Below are 15,631 nucleotides of genomic sequence, written 5' to 3'. Positions count from 1 at the left end.
AGTTTAACCTTTGTTTTCATAGAGCAGATTGGAAACACTCTGTTTGTAAAGTCTGCAAGTGGATATTTGGACCTCTTTGAGGATTTCGTTGGAAACGGGATTTCTGCATATAACGCTAGAGAGAAGAATTGTCAGTAACTTCTTTCGGCTGCTTGTGTTCAACTCACAGAGTTGAACCTTACTTTAGACAGAGCAGATTTGAAACCCTCTTTTTGTGGAATTTCCAAGTGGAGATTTCAAGCGATTTTGGGCCTACGGTAGAAAAGGAAATATCTTCGTATAAAAACTAGAGAGAATCATTCTCAGCAACCACTTTGGGATGTGTGAGTTCCACTCACAGAGTTTAACCTTTGTTTTCATAGAGCAGTTTGGAAACACTCTGTTTGTAAAGTCTGCAAGTGGATATTTGGACCTCTTTGAGGATTTCGTTGGAAACGGGATTTCTGCATATAACGCTAGACAGAAGAATTGTCAGTAACTTCTTTGGGCTGCGTGTGTTCAACTCACAGAGTTGAACCTTACTTTAGACAGAGCAGATTTGAAACCCTCTTTTAGTGGAATTTCCAAGTGGAGATTTCAAGCGACTTTGGGCCTACGGAAGAAAAGGAAATATATTCTATAAAAACTAGAGAGAATCATTCTCAGCAACCACTTTGAGATGTGTGAGTTCCACTCACAGTGTTTAACCTTTGTTTTCATAGAGCAGTCTGGAAACACTCTGTTTGTAAAGTCTGCAAGTGGATATTGAGACCTCTTTGAGGATTTCGTTGGAAACAGGATTTCTGCATATAACGCTACACAGAAGAATTCTCAGTAACTTCTTTGGGCTGCGTGTGTTCAACTCACAGAGTTGAACCTTCCTTTATAAAGAGCAGATTTGAAACCCTCTTTTAGTGGAATTTCCAAGTGGAGATTTCAAGCGACTTTGGGCCTACGGAAGAAAAGGAAATATCTTCGTATAAAAACTAGAGAGAATCATTCTCAGCAACCACTTTGGGATGTGTGAGTTCCACTCACAGAGTTTAACCTTTGTGTTCATAGAGCAGTTTGGAAACACTCTGTTTGTAAAGCCTGCAATTGGATATTTGGACCTCATTGAGGATATCGTTGGAAACGGGATTTCTGCATATAACGCTAGACAGAAGAATTCTCAGTAACTTCTTTGGCCTGCGTGTGTTCAACTCACAGAGTTGAACCTTCCTTTAGACAGAGCAGATTTGAAACCCTCTTTTTGTTGAATTTGCAAGTGGAGATTTCAAGAGATTTGGGCCTATGGTAGAAAAGGAAATATCTTCATATAAAAACTAGAGGGAATCATTCTCAGCAAACACTTTGGGATTTGTGCGTTCCACTCACAGAGTTTAACCTTTGTTTTCACAGAGCAGTTTGGAAACACCCTATTTGTAAAATCTGCATGTGGATATTTGGACCTCTTTGAGGATTTTGTTGGTAACGGGATTTCTGCGTATAACGCTAGACAGAAGAATTGTCAGTAACTTCTTTGGGCTGCCTGTGTTCAACTCACAGAGTTGAACCTTACTTTAGACAGAGCAGATTTGAAACCCTCTTTTTCTTGAATTTCCAAGTGGAGATTTCAAGCGATTTGGGCCTACGGTAGAAAAGGAAATATCTTCGTATAAAAACTAGAGAGAAACATTCTCTGCAAACTCTTTGGGATGTGTGCGTTCCACTCACAGAGTTTAACCTTTGTTTTCATAGAGCAGATTGGAAACACTCTGTTTGTAAAGTCTGCAAGTGGATATTTGGACCTCTTTGAGGATTTCGTTGGAAAGGGGATTTCTGCATATAACGCTAGACAGAAGAATTGTCAGTAACTTCTTTCGGCTGCGTGTGTTCAACTCACAGAGTTGAACCTTACTTTAGACAGAGCAGATTTGAAACCCTCTTTTTCTTGAATTTCCAAGTGGAGATTTCAAGCGATTTGGGCCTACGGTAGAAAAGGAAATATCTTCATATAAAAACTAGAGAGAATCATTCTCTGCAAACTCTTTGTAATGTGTGCGTTCCACTCACAGAGTTTAACCTTTGTTTTCATAGAGCAGATTGGAAACACTCTGTTTGTAAACTCTGCAAGTGGATATTTGGACCTCTTTGAGGATTTCGTTGGAAACGGGATTTCTGCATATAACGCTAGAGAGAAGAATTGTCAGTAACTTCTTTCGGCTGCTGGTGTTCAACTCACAGAGTTGAACCTTACTTTAGACAGAGCAGATTTGAAACCCTCTTTTTGTGGAATTTCCAAGTGGAGATTTCAAGCGATTTTGGGCCTACGGAAGAAAAGGAAATATCTTCGTATAAAAACTAGAGAGAAGCATTCTCAGCAACCACTTTGGGATGTGTGAGTTCCATTCACAGAGTTTAACCTTTGTTTTCATAGAGCAGTTTGGAAACACTCTGTTTGTAAAGTCTGCAAGTGGATATTTGGACCTCTTTGAGGATTTTGTTGGAAACGGGATTTCTGCATATAACGCTAGACAGAAGAATTGTCAGTAACTTCTTTGGGCTGCGTGTGTTCAACTCACAGAGTTGAACCTTACTTTAGACAGAGCAGATTTGAAACCCTCTTTTAGTGGAATTTTCAAGTGGAGATTTCAAGCAACTTTGGGCCTACGGAATAAAAGGAAATATCTTCTATAAAAACTAGAGAGAATCATTCTCAGCAACCACTTTGGGATGTGTGAGTTCCACTCACAGAGTTTAACCTTTGTGTTCATAGAGCAGTTTGGAAACACTCTGTTTGTAAAGCCTGCAATTGGATATTTGGACCTCTTTGAGGATATCGTTGGAAACGGGATTTCTGCATATAACGCTAGACAGAAGAATTCTCAGTAACTTCTTTGGCCTGCGTGTGTTCAACTCACAGAGTTGAACCTTCCTTTAGACAGAGCAGATTTGAAACCCTCTTTTTGTGGAATTTGCAAGTGGAGATTTAAAGAGATTTGGGCCTCTGGTAGAAAAGGAAATATCTTCGTATAAAAACTAGAGGGAATCATTCTCAGCAAACACTTTGGGATGTGTGCGTTCCACTCACAGAGTTTAACCTTTGTTTTCATAGAGCAGTTTGGAAACACTCTATTTGTAAAATCTGCAAGTGGATATTTGGACCTCTTTGAGGATTTCGTTGGAAACGGGATTTCTGCATATAACGCTAGAGAGAAGAATTGTCAGTAACTTCTTTCGGCTGCTTGTGTTCAACTCACAGAGTTGAACCTTACTTTAGACAGAGCAGATTTGAAACCCTCTTTTTGTGGAATTTCCAAGTGGAGATTTCAAGCGATTTTGGGCCTACGGAAGAAAAGGAAATATCTTCGTATAAAAACTAGAGAGAAGCATTCTCAGCAACCACTTTGGGATGTGTGAGTTCCACTCACAGAGTTTAACCTTTGTTTTCATAGAGCAGTTTGGAAACACTCTGTTTGTAAAGTCTGCAAGTGGATATTTGGACCTCTTTGAGGATTTTGTTGGAAACGGGATTTCTGCATATAACGCTAGACAGAAGAATTGTCAGTAACTTCTTTGGGCTGCGTGTGTTCAACTCACAGAGTTGAACCTTACTTTAGACAGAGCAGATTTGAAACCCTCTTTTAGTGGAATTTCCAAGTGGAGATTTCAAGCGACTTTGGGCCTACGGAATAAAAGGAAATATCTTCTATAAAAACTAGAGAGAATCATTCTCAGCAACCACTTTGGGATGTGTGAGTTCCACTCACAGAGTTTAACCTTTGTGTTCATAGAGCAGTTTGGAAACACTCTGTTTGTAAAGCATGCAATAGGATATTTGGACCTCTTTGAGGATATCGTTGGAAACGGGATTTCTGCATATAACGCTAGACAGAAGAATTCTCAGTAACTTCTTTGGCCTGCGTGTGTTCAACTCACAGAGTTGAACCTTCCTTTAGACAGAGCAGATTTGAAACCCTCTTTTTGTGGAATTTGCAAGTGGAGATTTAAAGAGATTTGGGCCTCTGGTAGAAAAGGAAATATCTTCGTATAAAAACTAGAGGGAATCATTCTCAGCAAACACTTTGGGATGTGTGCGTTCCACTCACAGAGTTTAACCTTTGTTTTCATAGAGCAGTTTGGAAACACTCTATTTGTAAAATCTGCAAGTGGATATTTGGACCTCTTTGAGGATTTTGTTGGAAACGGGATTTCTGTGTATAACGCTAGACAGAAGAATTGTCAGTAACTTCTTTGGGCTGCGTGTGTTCAAGTCACAGAGTTGAACCTTACTTTAGACAGAGCAGATTTGAAACCCTATTTTTCTTGAATTTCCAAGTGGAGATTTCAAGCGATTTGGGCCTACGGTAGAAAAGGAAATATCTTCGTATAAAAACGAGAGAGAATCATTCTCTGCAAACTCTTTTGGATGTGTGCGTTCCACTCACAGAGTTTAACCTTTGTTTTCATAGAGCAGATTGGAAACACTCTGTTTGTAAAGTCTGCAAGTGGATATTTGGACCTGTTTGAGGATTTCGTTGGAAACGGGATTTCTGCATATAACGCTAGACAGAAGAATTGTCAGTAACTTCTTTCGGCTGCGTGTGTTCAACTCACAGAGTTGAACCTTACTTTAGACAGAGCAGATTTGAAACCCTCTTTTTCTTGGATTTCCAAGTGGAGATTTCAAGCGATTTGGGCCTACGGTAGAAAAGGAAATATCTTCGTATAAAAACTAGAGAGAATCATTCTCTGCAAACTCTTTGTAATGTGTGCGTTCCACTCACAGAGTTTAACTTTTGTTTTCATAGAGCAGATTGGAAACACTCTGTTTGTAAAGTCTGCAAGTGGATATTTGGACCTCTTTGAGGATTTCGTTGGAAACGGGATTTCTGCATATAACGCTAGAGAGAAGAATGGTCAGTAACTTCTTTCGGCTGCGTGTGTTCAACTCACAGAGTTGAACCTTCCTTTAGACAGAGCAGATATGAAACCCTCTTTTTGTGGAATTTCCAAGTGGAGATTTTAAGCGATTTTGGGCCTACGGTAGAAAAGGAAATATCTTCGTATAAAAACTAGAGAGAATCATTCTCAGCAAGCACTTTGGGATGTGTGAGTTCCACTCACAGAGTTTAACCTTTGTTTTCATAGAGCAGTTTGGAAACACTCTGTTTGTAAAGTCTGCAAGTGGATATTTGGACCTCTTTGAGGATTTCGTTGGATACGGGATTTCTGCATATAACGCTAGACAGAAGAATTCTCAGTAACTTCTTTGGGCTGCATGTGTTCAACTGAAAGAGTTGAACCTTACTTTAGACAGAGCAGATTTGAAACCCTCTTTTTGTGGAATTTCCAAGTGGAGATTTCAAGCGATTTGAGCCTACGGTAGAAAAGGAAATATCTTCGTATAAAAACTAGAGAGAATCATTCTCTGCAAACTCTTTGGGATGTGTGCGTTCCACTCACAGAGTTTAACCTATGTTTTCATAGAGCAGATTGGAAACACTCTGTTTGTAAAGTCTGCAAGTGGATATTTGGACCTCTTTGAGGATTTCGTTGGAAACGGGATTTCTGCATATAACGCTAGACAGAAGAATTGTCAGTAACTTCTTTCGGCTGCGTGTGTTCAACTCACAGAGTTGAACCTTCCTTTAGACAGAGCAGATTTGAAACCCTCTTTTTCTTGAATTTCCAAGTGGAGATTTCAAGCGATTTGGGCCTACGGTAGAAAAGGAAATATCTTCGTATAAAAACTAGAGAGAATCATTCTCTGCAAACTCTTTGGGATGTGTGCCTTCCACTCACAGAGTTTAACCTATGTTTTCATAGAGCAGATTGGAAACACTCTGTTTGTAAAGTCTGCAAGTGGAAATTTGGACCTCTTTGAGGATTTCGTTGGAAACGGGATTTCTGCATATAACGCTAGACAGAAGAATTGTCAGTAACTTCTTTCGGCTGCGTGTGTTCAACTCACAGAGTTGAACCTTACTTTAGACAGAGCAGATTTGAAACCCTCTTTTTCTTGAATTTCCAAGTGGAGATTTCAAGCGATTTGGGCCTACGGTAGAAAAGGAAATATCTTCATATAAAAACTAGAGAGAATCATTCTCTGCAAACTCTTTGTAATGTGTGCGTTCCACTCACAGAGTTTAACCTTTGTTTTCATAGAGCAGATTGGAAACACTCTGTTTGTAAACTCTGCAAGTGGATATTTGGACCTCTTTGAGGATTTCGTTGGAAACGGGATTTCTGCATATAACGCTAGAGAGAAGAATTGTCAGTAACTTCTTTCGGCTGCTGGTGTTCAACTCACAGAGTTGAACCTTACTTTAGACAGAGCAGATTTGAAACCCTCTTTTTGTGGAATTTCCAAGTGGAGATTTCAAGCGATTTTGGGCCTACGGAAGAAAAGGAAATATCTTCGTATAAAAACTAGAGAGAAGCATTCTCAGCAACCACTTTGGGATGTGTGAGTTCCATTCACAGAGTTTAACCTTTGTTTTCATAGAGCAGTTTGGAAACACTCTGTTTGTAAAGTCTGCAAGTGGATATTTGGACCTCTTTGAGGATTTTGTTGGAAACGGGATTTCTGCATATAACGCTAGACAGAAGAATTGTCAGTAACTTCTTTGGGCTGCGTGTGTTCAACTCACAGAGTTGAACCTTACTTTAGACAGAGCAGATTTGAAACCCTCTTTTAGTGGAATTTTCAAGTGGAGATTTCAAGCAACTTTGGGCCTACGGAATAAAAGGAAATATCTTCTATAAAAACTAGAGAGAATCATTCTCAGCAACCACTTTGGGATTTGTGAGTTCCACTCACAGAGTTTAACCTTTGTGTTCATAGAGCAGTTTGGAAACACTCTGTTTGTAAAGCCTGCAATTGGATATTTGGACCTCTTTGAGGATATCGTTGGAAACGGGATTTCTGCATATAACGCTAGACAGAAGAATTCTCAGTAACTTCTTTGGCCTGCGTGTGTTCAACTCACAGAGTTGAACCTTCCTTTAGACAGAGCAGATTTGAAACCCTCTTTTTGTGGAATTTGCAAGTGGAGATTTAAAGAGATTTGGGCCTCTGGTAGAAAAGGAAATATCTTCGTATAAAAACTAGAGGGAATCATTCTCAGCAAACACTTTGGGATGTGTGCGTTCCACTCACAGAGTTTAACCTTTGTTTTCATAGAGCAGTTTGGAAACACTCTATTTGTAAAATCTGCAAGTGGATATTTGGACCTCTTTGAGGATTTCGTTGGAAACGGGATTTCTGCATATAACGCTAGAGAGAAGAATTGTCAGTAACTTCTTTCGGCTGCTTGTGTTCAACTCACAGAGTTGAACCTTACTTTAGACAGAGCAGATTTGAAACCCTCTTTTTGTGGAATTTCCAAGTGGAGATTTCAAGCGATTTTGGGCCTACGGAAGAAAAGGAAATATCTTCGTATAAAAACTAGAGAGAAGCATTCTCAGCAACCACTTTGGGATGTGTGAGTTCCACTCACAGAGTTTAACCTTTGTTTTCATAGAGCAGTTTGGAAACACTCTGTTTGTAAAGTCTGCAAGTGGATATTTGGACCTCTTTGAGGATTTTGTTGGAAACGGGATTTCTGCATATAACGCTAGACAGAAGAATTGTCAGTAACTTCTTTGGGCTGCGTGTGTTCAACTCACAGAGTTGAACCTTACTTTAGACAGAGCAGATTTGAAACCCTCTTTTAGTGGAATTTCCAAGTGGAGATTTCAAGCGACTTTGGGCCTACGGAATATAAGGAAATATCTTCTATAAAAACTAGAGAGAATCATTCTCAGCAACCACTTTGGGATGTGTGAGTTCCACTCACAGAGTTTAACCTTTGTGTTCATAGAGCAGTTTGGAAACACTCTGTTTGTAAAGCATGCAATAGGATATTTGGACCTCTTTGAGGATATCGTTGGAAACGGGATTTCTGCATATAACGCTAGACAGAAGAATTCTCAGTAACTTCTTTGGCCTGCGTGTGTTCAACTCACAGAGTTGAACCTTCCTTTAGACAGAGCAGATTTGAAACCCTCTTTTTGTGGAATTTGCAAGTGGAGATTTAAAGAGATTTGGGCCTCTGGTAGAAAAGGAAATATCTTCGTATAAAAACTAGAGGGAATCATTCTCAGCAAACACTTTGGGATGTGTGCGTTCCACTCACAGAGTTTAACCTTTGTTTTCATAGAGCAGTTTGGAAACACTCTATTTGTAAAATCTGCAAGTGGATATTTGGACCTCTTTGAGGATTTTGTTGGAAACGGGATTTCTGTGTATAACGCTAGACAGAAGAATTGTCAGTAACTTCTTTGGGCTGCGTGTGTTCAAGTCACAGAGTTGAACCTTACTTTAGACAGAGCAGATTTGAAACCCTATTTTTCTTGAATTTCCAAGTGGAGATTTCAAGCGATTTGGGCCTACGGTAGAAAAGGAAATATCTTCGTATAAAAACGAGAGAGAATCATTCTCTGCAAACTCTTTTGGATGTGTGCGTTCCACTCACAGAGTTTAATCTTTGTTTTCATAGAGCAGATTGGAAACACTCTGTTTGTAAAGTCTGCAAGTGGATATTTGGACCTGTTTGAGGATTTCGTTGGAAACGGGATTTCTGCATATAACGCTAGACAGAAGAATTGTCAGTAACTTCTTTCGGCTGCGTGTGTTCAACTCACAGAGTTGAACCTTACTTTAGACAGAGCAGATTTGAAACCCTCTTTTTCTTGGATTTCCAAGTGGAGATTTCAAGCGATTTGGGCCTACGGTAGAAAAGGAAATATCTTCGTATAAAAACTAGAGAGAATCATTCTCTGCAAACTCTTTGTAATGTGTGCGTTCCACTCACAGAGTTTAACTTTTGTTTTCATAGAGCAGATTGGAAACACTCTGTTTGTAAAGTCTGCAAGTGGATATTTGGACCTCTTTGAGGATTTCGTTGGAAACGGGATTTCTGCATATAACGCTAGAGAGAAGAATTGTCAGTAACTTCTTTCGGCTGCGTGTGTTCAACTCACAGAGTTGAACCTTACTTTAGACAGAGCAGATATGAAACCCTCTTTTTGTGGAATTTCCAAGTGGAGATTTTAAGCGATTTTGGGCCTACGGTAGAAAAGGAAATATCTTCGTATAAAAACTAGAGAGAATCATTCTCAGCAAGCACTTTGGGATGTGTGAGTTCCACTCACAGAGTTTAACCTTTGTTTTCATAGAGCAGTTTGGAAACACTCTGTTTGTAAAGTCTGCAAGTGGATATTTGGACCTCTTTGAGGATTTCGTTGGATACGGGATTTCTGCATATAACGCTAGACAGAAGAATTCTCAGTAACTTCTTTGGGCTGCATGTGTTCAACTGAAAGAGTTGAACCTTACTTTAGACAGAGCAGATTTGAAACCCTCTTTTTGTGGAATTTCCAAGTGGAGATTTCAAGCGATTTTGGGCCTACGGTAGAAAAGGAAGTATCTTCGTATAAAAACTAGAGAGAATCATTCTCAACAACCACTTTGAGATGTGTGAGTTCCACTCACAGTGTTTAACCTTTGTTTTCATAGAGCAGTCTGGAAACACTCTGTTTGTAAAGTCTGCAAGTGGATATTGAGACCTCTTTGAGGATTTCGTTGGAAACGGGATTTCTGCATATAACGCTAGACAGAAGAATTGTCAGTAACTTCTTTGGGCTGCGTGTGTTCAACTCACAGAGTTGAACCTTACTTTAGACAGAGCAGATTTGAAACCCTCTTTTTCTTGAATTTCCAAGTGGAGATTTCATGCGATTTGGGCCTACGGTAGAAAAGGAATTATCTTCGTATAAAAACTAGAGAGAATCATTCTCTGCAAACTCTTTGTAATGTGTGCGTTCCACTCACAGAGTTTAACCTTTGTTTTCATAGAGCAGATTGGAAACACTCTGTTTGTAAAGTCTGCAAGTGGATATTTGGACCTCTTTGAGGATTTCGTTGGAAACGGGATTTCTGCATATAACGCTAGACAGAAGAATTGTCAGTAACTTCTTTCAGCTGCTTGTGTTCAACTCACAGAGTTGAACCTTACTTTAGACAGAGCAGATTTGAAACCCTCTTTTTGTGGAATTTCCAAGTGGAGATTTCAAGCGATTTGAGCCTATGGTAGAAAAGGAAATATCTTCGTATAAAAACTAGAGAGAATCATTCTCTGCAAACTCTTTGGGATGTGTGCGTTCCACTCACAGAGTTTAACCTATGTTTTCATAGAGCAGATTGGAAACACTCTGTTTGTAAAGTCTGCAAGTGGATATTTGGACCTCTTTGAGGATTTCGTTGGAAACGGGATTTCTGCATATAACGCTAGACAGAAGAATTGTCAGTAACTTCTTTCGGCTGCGTGTGTTCAACTCACAGAGTTGAACCTTCCTTTAGACAGAGCAGATTTGAAACCCTCTTTTTCTTGAATTTCCAAGTGGAGATTTCAAGCGATTTGGGCCTACGGTAGAAAAGGAAATATCTTCGTATAAAAACTAGAGAGAATCATTCTCTGCAAACTCTTTGTAATGTGTGCGTTCCACTCACAGAGTTTAACCTTTGTTTTCATAGAGCAGATTGGAAACACTCTGTTTGTAAAGTCTGCAAGTGGATATTTGGACCTCTTTGAGGATTTCGTTGGAAACGGGATTTCTGCATATAACGCTAGACAGAAGAATTGTCAGTAACTTCTTTCGGCTGCGTGTGTTCAACTCACAGAGTTGAACCTTACTTTAGACAGAGCAGATTTGAAACCCTCTTTTTGTGGAATTTCCAAGTGGAGATTTCAAGCGATTTGAGCCTACGGTAGAAAAGGAAATATCTTCGTATAAAAACTAGAGAGAATCATTCTCTGCAAACTCTTTGGGATATGTGCCTTCCACTCACAGAGTTTAACCTATGTTTTCATAGAGCAGATTGGAAACACTCTGTTTGTAAAGTCTGCAAGTGGAAATTTGGACCTCTTTGAGGATTTCGTTGGAAACGGGATTTCTGCATATAACGCTAGACAGAAGAATTGTCAGTAACTTCTTTCGGCTGCGTGTGTTCAACTCACAGAGTTGAACCTTCCTTTAGACAGAGCAGATTTGAAACCCTCTTTTTCTTGAATTTCCAAGTGGAGATTTCAAGCGATTTTGGGCCTACGGTAGAAAAGGAAGTATCTTCGTATAAAAACTAGAGAGAATCATTCTCAACAACCACTTAGAGATGTGTGAGTTCCACTCACAGTGTTTAACCTTTGTTTTCATAGAGCAGTCTGGAAACACTCTGTTTGTAAAGCCTGCAAGTGGATATTGAGACCTCTTTGAGGATTTCGTTGGAAACGGGATTTCTGCATATAACGCTAGAGAGAAGAATTGTCAGTAACTTCTTTCGGCTGCTTGTGTTCAACTCACAGAGTTGAACCTTACTTTAGACAGAGCAGATTTGAAACCCTCTTTTTGTGGAATTTCCAAGTGGAGATTTCAAGCGATTTTGGGCCTACGGAAGAAAAGGAAATATCTTCGTATAAAAACTAGAGAGAAGCATTCTCAGCAACCACTTTGGGATGTGTGAGTTCCACTCACAGAGTTTAACCTTTGTTTTCATAGAGCAGTTTGGAAACACTCTGTTTGTAAAGTCTGCAAGTGGATATTTGGACCTCTTTGAGGATTTTGTTGGAAACGGGATTTCTGCATATAACGCTAGACAGAAGAATTGTCAGTAACTTCTTTGGGCTGCGTGTGTTCAACTCACAGAGTTGAACCTTACTTTAGACAGAGCAGATTTGAAACCCTCTTTTAGTGGAATTTCCAAGTGGAGATTTCAAGCGACTTTGGGCCTACGGAATAAAAGGAAATATCTTCTATAAAAACTAGAGAGAATCATTCTCAGCAACCACTTTGGGATGTGTGAGTTCCACTCACAGAGTTTAACCTTTGTGTTCATAGAGCAGTTTGGAAACACTCTGTTTGTAAAGCCTGCAATTGGATATTTGGACCTCTTTGAGGATATCGTTGGAAACGGGATTTCTGCATATAACGCTAGACAGAAGAATTCTCAGTAACTTCTTTGGCCTGCGTGTGTTCAACTCACAGAGTTGAACCTTCCTTTAGACAGAGCAGATTTGAAACCCTCTTTTTGTGGAATTTGCAAGTGGAGATTTAAAGAGATTTGGGCCTCTGGTAGAAAAGGAAATATCTTCGTATAAAAACTAGAGGGAATCATTCTCAGCAAACACTTTGGGATGTGTGCGTTCCACTCACAGAGTTTAACCTTTGTTTTCATAGAGCAGTTTGGAAACACTCTATTTGTAAAATCTGCAAGTGGATATTTGGACCTCTTTGAGGATTTTGTTGGAAACGGGATTTCTGCGTATAACGCTAGACAGAAGAATTGTCAGTAACTTCTTTGGGCTGCGTGTGTTCAAGTCACAGAGTTGAACCTTACTTTAGACAGAGCAGATTTGAAACCCTCTTTTTCTTGAATTTCCAAGTGGAGATTTCAAGCGATTTGGGCCTACGGTAGAAAAGGAAATATCTTCGTATAAAAACTGGAGAGAATCATTCTCTGCAAACTCTTTTGGATGTGTGCGTTCCACTCACAGAGTTTAACCTTTGTTTTCATAGAGCAGATTGGAAACACTCTGTTTGTAAAGTCTGCAAGTGGATATTTGGACCTCTTTGAGGATTTCGTTGGAAACGGGATTTCTGCATATAACGCTACACAGAAGAATTGTCAGTAACTTCTTTCGGCTGCGTGTGTTCAACTCACAGAGTTGAACCTTACTTTAGACAGAGCAGATTTGAAACCCTCTTTTTGTGGAATTTCCAAGTGGAGATTTTAAGCGATTTTGGGCCTACGGTAGAAAAGGAAATATCTTCGTATAAAAACTAGAGAGAATCATTCTCAGCAAGCACTTTGGGATGTGTGAGTTCCACTCACAGAGTTTAACCTTTGTTTTCATAGAGCAGTTTGGAAACACTCTGTTTGTAAAGTCTGCAAGTGGATATTTGGACCTCTTTGAGGATTTCGTTGGATACGGGATTTCTGCATATAACGCTAGACAGAAGAATTCTCAGTAACTTCTTTGGGCTGCATGTGTTCAACTGAAAGAGTTGAACCTTACTTTAGACAGAGCAGTTTTGAAACCCTCTTTTTGTGGAATTTCCAAGTGGAGATTTCAAGCGATTTTGGGCCTACGGTAGAAAAGGAAGTATCTTCGTATAAAAACTAGAGAGAATCATTCTCAACAACCACTTTGAGATGTGTGAGTTCCACTCACAGTGTTTAACCTTTGTTTTCATAGAGCAGTCTGGAAACACTCTGTTTGTAAAGTCTGCAAGTGGATATTGAGACCTCTTTGAGGATTTCGTTGGAAACGGGATTTCTGCATATAACGCTACACAGAAGAATTCTCAGTAACTTCTTTGGGCTGCGTGTGTTCAACTCACAGAGTTGAACCTTCCTTTAGACAGAGCAGATTTGAAACCCTCTTTTTGTGGAATTTGCAAGTGGAGATTTAAAGAGATTTGGGCCTCTGGTTGAAAAGGAAATATCTTCGTATAAAAACTAGAGGGAATCATTCTCAGCAAACACTTTGGGATGTGTGCGTTCCACTCACAGAGTTTAACCTTTGTTTTCATAGAGCAGTTTGGAAACACACTATTTGTAAAATCTGCAAGTGGATATTTGGACCTCTTTGAGGATTTTGTTGGAAACGGGATTTCTGTGTATAACGCTAGACAGAAGAATTGTCAGTAACTTCTTTGGGCTGCGTGTGTTCATGTCACAGAGTTGAACCTTACTTTAGACAGAGCAGATTTGAAACCCTCTTTTTCTTGAATTTCCAAGTGGAGATTTCAAGCGATTTGGGCCTACGGTAGAAAAGGAAATATCTTCGTATAAAAACTGGAGAGAATCATTCTCTGCAAACTCTTTCGGATGTGTGCGTTCCACTCACAGAGTTTAACCTTTGTTTTCATAGAGCAGATTGGAAACACTCTGTTTGTAAAGTCTGCAAGTGGATATTTGGACCTGTTTGAGGATTTCGTTGGAAACGGGATTTCTGCATATAACGCTAGACAGAAGAATTGTCAGTAACTTCTTTCGGCTGCGTGTGTTCAACTCACAGAGTTGAACCTTACTTTAGACAGAGCAGATTTGAAACCCTCTTTTTCTTGAATTTCCAAGTGGAGATTTCAAGCGATTTGGGCCTACGGTAGAAAAGGAAATATCTTCGTATAAAAACTAGAGAGAATCATTCTCTGCAAACTCTTTGTAATGTGTGCGTTCCACTCACAGAGTTTAACTTTTGTTTTCATAGAGCAGATTGGAAACACTCTGTTTGTAAAGTCTGCAAGTGGATATTTGGACCTCTTTGAGGATTTCGTTGGAAACGGGATTTCTGCATATAACGCTAGAGAGAAGAATTGTCAGTAACTTCTTTCGGCTGCGTGTGTTCAACTCACAGAGTTGAACCTTACTTTAGACAGAGCAGATTTGAAACCCTCTTTTTGTGGAATTTCCAAGTGGAGATTTTAAGCGATTTTGGGCCTACGGTAGAAAAGGAAATATCTTCGTATAAAAACTAGAGAGAATCATTCTCAGCAAGCACTTTGGGATGTGTGAGTTCCACTCACAGAGTTTAACCTTTGTTTTCATAGAGCAGTTTGGAAACACTCTGTTTGTAAAGTCTGCAAGTGGATATTTGGACCTCTTTGAGGATTTCGTTGGATACGGGATTTCTGCATATAACGCTAGACAGAAGAATTCTCAGTAACTTCTTTGGGCTGCATGTGTTCAACTGAAAGAGTTGAACCTTACTTTAGACAGAGCAGATTTGAAACCCTCTTTTTGTGGAATTTCCAAGTGGAGATTTCAAGCGATTTTGGGCCTACGGTAGAAAAGGAAGTATCTTCGTATAAAAACTAGAGAGAATCATTCTCAATAACCACTTTGAGATGTGTGAGTTCCACTCACAGTGTTTAACCTTTGTTTTCATAGAGCAGTCTGGAAACACTCTGTTTGTAAAGTCTGCAAGTGGATATTGAGACCTCTTTGAGGATTTCGTTGGAAACGGGATTTCTGCATATAACGCTACACAGAAGAATTCTCAGTAACTTCTTTGGGCTGCGTGTGTTCAACTCACAGAGTTGAACCTTACTTTAGACAGAGCAGATTTGAAACCCTCTTTTTCTTGAATTTCCAAGTGGAGATTTCATGCGATTTGGGCCTACGTTAGAAAAGGAATTATCTTCGTATAAAAACTAGAGAGAATCATTCTCTGCAAACTCTTTGTAATGTGTGTGTTCCACTCACAGAGTTTAACCTTTGTTTTCATAGAGCAGATTGGAAACACTCTGTTTGTAAAGTCTGCAAGTGGATATTTGGACCTCTTTGAGGATTTCGTTGGAAACGGGATTTCTGCATATAACGCTAGACAGAAGAATTGTCAGTAACTTCTTTCGGCTGCGTGTGTTCAACTCACAGAGTTGAACCTTACTTTAGACAGAGCAGATTTGAAACCCTCTTTTTGTGGAATTTCCAAGTGGAGATTTCAAGCGATTTGAGCCTACGGTAGAAAAGGAAATATCTTCCTATAAAAACTAGAGAGAATCATTCTATGCAAACTCTTTGGGATGTGTGCGTTCCACTCACAGAGTTTAACCTATGTTTTCATAG

This window comes from Gorilla gorilla, chromosome 20, assembly GCF_029281585.2.
Source record: "Gorilla gorilla gorilla isolate KB3781 chromosome 20, NHGRI_mGorGor1-v2.1_pri, whole genome shotgun sequence".
Lineage (NCBI taxonomy): Eukaryota > Metazoa > Chordata > Mammalia > Primates > Hominidae > Gorilla > Gorilla gorilla.
Note: the sequence above shows the minus strand (reverse complement) of the source record.